Raw genomic sequence first — 5,056 nt, forward strand, 5'->3', positions numbered from 1 at the left:
GACTGGTAAGAATGTATTTAAGTTATTTAACATCTTTGTATAACAAAGGCGAAAAAAATCTGAAATAATAAATGAATTTTTAAATTATTTCATGTGTGGTTTCATTCTTCAGTTGCGCTTTGAGAATTTACTTTAAAATCAGGTGATATAAAGTAATGCAGTATGATGATATATTTATAATTGTCTTTTACTGGTGCTTTTAAAATGGTTTGTAATGGAACACCATATATCTTTTTTTATTAAATGGTTGTTTAAATCACTTGTCATATAGCCCTTCTCAAATTTAAGGTTTTGCTACTTTTGTCAGTTTTATATCTGCTGAGATGTAACACCATTTTGCTTTTTAGACCGTTAATCTGACAATACATTAATATCAAATTTATTTGGCTCGAGGAAGTGTGACGAACATTTTTTAGCTAATGGCTGTGCAGCCCTACTGATGCATATTGTGAAGTCATGCAAATGTCTGCACAAATGAACAGTATACATGCAACAACTCACAGATTTTAACACATATATTTACATTACTACATAGGATGATTCTTACTGGCTTATGCTGGAGCTTTTGATTGTATCACATGGCCCTCATAAGCACGTTTAGTATGCCCAGTGTATGGAAACATACATATTCCTTTAAAGATTCATGTTGACTTAAACGTGATATAACCTGAAGTGCCTGAACAAACACGTAAGTGGACCTTGAGTTGAGATTGTTTTACACTTAAAACACTTCAAATGCAGTGTACAGAATATAAACCTTTGTCGACTGGTTATCATTCATACATTTTCTGCAGCCAAAAACAGGCACAAAAAAACCCCAACCTACCGTCACTGAGGGTTGGACTGGCTAGGAAAAGGTCTGCGGCCCACCTTTTGATAGAAGAACAGTGACTGCAGCAAACAAAGCTTTCCTTCTATGCAATCAAGACGTCATTGTTGTGGTTAAGTCTTATCTGGAATCTAATACAGACTTTCAGATTTTCACAGTTTCGTGCAGGATCACCCTCACTTTGCTATGACATTGTATATTGATTTAGTGTAAACTGATTATCAAGGCCTCTGTCATATAACAGCGCAGTACCATGGCAGTGATGTTTTCACTTCAATGTCAAACAAAGTTACTATGAAACTCATTAGCGCAAGATATAAACATTTCTGTTTCGGGTTTACAGCGTTCGGACATACGTATGTGCCGGAGAATTACCCTGCTGAACTGATATTATTTCAGCAGGCCCTATTCCCTCAGCAGATGAGCGGAGATTTCAGGGAGTTTTCTCTCCCAACAATCTTGCAAATATCTTGTTGCCTCATCTTACAAACCCTGACGCTCGAGTAATCCAAGAGAGCAGGGGCTTTGTGATCCCAGGCTGTGAATAGGAACTTCACGTCCGGTTGGGAAAACAACACACAATTACGGAGTGTATCTGTTCTAATACCTAAAACATCAGTGGAAAAGCCCTCGGTATCCCTGACACGTGTACCTAAATTAGCAGCACAGGAGTAGCACCCTCTTGGTGTTAGCTATTCCTCCCCTGGGTCCTGGCTGCTTGGCTCTGAGAAACTGAGAGGCTTTAATGTACCCCGCTTGCGGGACTCCTCCTGACTTCCTGTCCTGTACCAGGCTCTAATATGAGCTGTAACTTTGCGGTGTGCTATAATCCGACAACGTTTTGACAGCTGTTACCATGAAGGAAGTGGGTGCAACCAAAGCACATAGTGAAAAAAAAGAAAAGGTAGAAAAAAAAAAAAAATCAAGCGAGCTTGGCCCCCCCCCCCCGCCTCCTCTTAACTACCTCCCATTCTTACCCTCATCCTCCCGGTCTGCTCGGACACGCACATGGCTGTCAAGCCGAGAGAGTGGATAGTGAGATAGTTCTTGAACTGCTGAAAGTGGCAGAGGATTTGTTATTCCAGCATCACCCCACTGCACAGGATGTATGTGTGCTGCCTTGTTGAGGATTTGCTGAGGAGCGCTGATTGTGGCCTCGTTGTGTTGGATCGTGTAACTGGATGCAGACTTCATGGCATTAAATGCATAGCATGCAGAGTCAGTAATACAGAAACTAGGCTAAAAGAAAAGACAACCGAACAGGATCGATACCGCTCCTATTCACGTATGGGAAGGATGACAATGCACCTGCGTCTGCGTTGTGTTTGTCAGCCAGAGGCTCTTTCATAAATAAGCTTCTAAGTCATAATTTTAGGCTGCACTTTAAAACTCTGATTGTTTGACCTATTATATGTTTTAACAAGGTAAACGATTTTAGTCATCAAACATCTGGATCTTAGGTTTTAAGTTGGTTGGACGAGACTTTTTGTCCCCCCCACAGGTGTTATGGTAATAAAATGGTAACGTCTATACCAGGTATTACGCTCATAGACGTTTGGGGGTATGGGTGTGACTTTTTGCCGCGTCATCTTCACATCTATACAAACAATCTGTTCAGGATTAAATTGTTTACTCGAGCACAACGTTGTCTACAATAGCCCAAAGCTTTTCATAAAATCTAGCCTCTTAATTTTGCACTCAAAGTGCAGATTGATTCATTTCACTTTAAAGTGAACACATTTTTCATCTGGGGCAGCAGGCCTCTGAATATACTGAGCTGAGCGAGGGTGCATTGTGTTGGCTGTGAATTCAAACTTTTCATGAGAAAGAATCTTTTTCTTTTTAAAAGTGACAGTTTCATTTTAATTCAGTGTTGAGTCCTCGAAAAAACAAAACAATGAGGTTTTAACAAAAATGTAAGACTTGAGGGTAATTAAGGAGAATCCAAGCATGAGCGTCTCACTGGGTAAAACATATGTGCCGAGCACTATGAAAACACCTTAGCTCATGCCGCAGGTCTCACAGATTTATGATTTTCTTTTTTTTTCAGCGTATTGGGAAAAAGCGAGTTCCTCTCTGGAAAGTGTGATAGGGGTCTGAAGGGTATGTGCCTTCCTCGCCTCCTTCCTGCGCCCTGCCCAATAGCTTACCCTGTTTATAATTGTTTTTGATTGTTGTTAAGTACCTGTCAAAGCTCCCGCTTGTCCCTCGTGCCTGGAAAAACATGTGAGCTCAGCATCTCTCAGAACAGGAGCGAATTAAGAAAAATGCAGTGCACTGAGGAAAAATACATAGTGTACTGTATATATCTGGTGGTGAGAATCTGCTATTCATACAAGGATGACTTTGTTTGAATCAGCATGCAGGCTGTCAGTCAAGTTGAGTGAAAAGCTTTATGGCGCTGTTAGTGACGCAGAGACACATTTCATTTATATACTCCTTGGGAAACAGCAATAATAACTCAATAATCACTTCAGTTGAGATTACAGGGCAGGCTGCTCAAATGATTAAGCGCCAGGAGGAACATTCATGTGTAATATATCTTGAATATGTCTTGTGATACATGCAGTGCACTGTGAAAACTATCAGTATTTTTTTTTTTTACTGGAAGGGGAACTGCTGTAGTCTCTGCACTTTTGTTTTGTACTCGACTAGGGAGACAGCTCACTGACCATGTCCGAGGCGTCCTCGCAAGATGCGATGGATAATGATGATAACTGGCTCAGGAGCTTTTCAACACTTGCTCACAATCATAAAAATGTCAGCTTCACATGACAAAGCCCATTTCTCAAATAGCCCTCCTGGTATTGTACATTGCACTCCTACCCATGTCCTAATGAAACATTCAATGCCGCCCATAAATCGCACAAAATCTGAGTAGACATGAGTTGACATCTGGAAAAATAGAATAATAAACAAACAAATTATTCTATAAATAATAATGGAGCATGTGTTTCTTTCATTGGCAAACATGCTTGGACAGGGAGGAAAGCCCCAGAGACCCCATAGCTGGGGGGATGGGATAAACATAGATCTGCGTGGACGCCTGGTTTTTTTGGCACGCCTGCTGCACTTGTAACTGCACCAGGAGAGTTGGAGCGCTTGCCAGCAGAGGTGCAGGGTTAGAAACATTTTATTCTTGAGGAAATTCCACCTATTACTCCATTATTCATCAGAATCTCTGAGGAGACGGATGCTCTAACTGCTCTAGCAGAGACCGTTTGGAAGAAAACAGTTCATCATGGTAGATATCCTAGACAAGAGAGTGTTTTGATGTATCACCAGTAGGATGTATGCGATGGACATATACTCCTCAGTCCATCAATTTACTTGGACAGTAAGTACTTTGGAGATCGCTGAATGGATATTCAATACCATAACTACGCAGCATTAAAAGTCAGAGTAGAGCAGCCATTTACAATTCTGAAGGAGATATTTTCTTCATCCAGGTCACCACCTGTTTTGTGCATCAGGGATGTATGAAATATTAACTGCTGGGACAAATTGTGGGCTTTGTTTTCTCCCAAAATGTTGATGTTATGTAAGCACATAAGGGAAAGTTGTACAACACTGAATCGAGGAGGACCTGGAAGTCTCTATCAGCAGCTGCGCTGACCTATGACCACTCATTTGTGTCTGCGTGTGGGGTGACGGCGGGGAAATTAGATGTAGTTGTGTTGACTGCATGTGTGTGTGTGTGTGTGTGTGTGTTGGTGGAAGGGGGGTTACAATGGGAGGCTGATGAAAGCGAGGGGGGTTTACGGAGATGGGCCATGAAGCTGCTGTCCAGCTCATGCTTCAATTGTGCAGTAAAGATTCCCCAGCTGTCCTACGGATTAGCCCGCGTGCTTATGTGATTAGGATACATGGCACCGCGGCTAGACCAGGCGCCTCTGACCCGGAGAATGTAGAATGAGATGAGATGGGAGGAAAAAGGATGGACGGGTGATGCTGCGGAGGTCGCCAACACGGGGCACCCAACATAAGACCTGGGTTTGTGGACTGCATGAGAAGGGAAAATGAGCCTGTTGCCCATTGTAGGTATCAAAATCAGCGGAACGTTTTGTGACATAATAAGAAAGATTCATTCTCGAAAACTGGCCCTGCTTTCCATGCTTCTAGTTTAGCATCAAATTATGCCAACGGGATCTCACAGAAATACGTGACATGACCAAGACCTCTTAACAGTGCAAACAACTTAACGTCGTGAGGTTTAGGAATGAAAAG

The sequence above is a fragment of the Pholis gunnellus genome (assembly GCF_910591455.1).
Source record: "Pholis gunnellus genome assembly, chromosome: 14".
In the NCBI taxonomy this organism is placed as follows: Eukaryota; Metazoa; Chordata; class Actinopteri; order Perciformes; family Pholidae; genus Pholis; species Pholis gunnellus.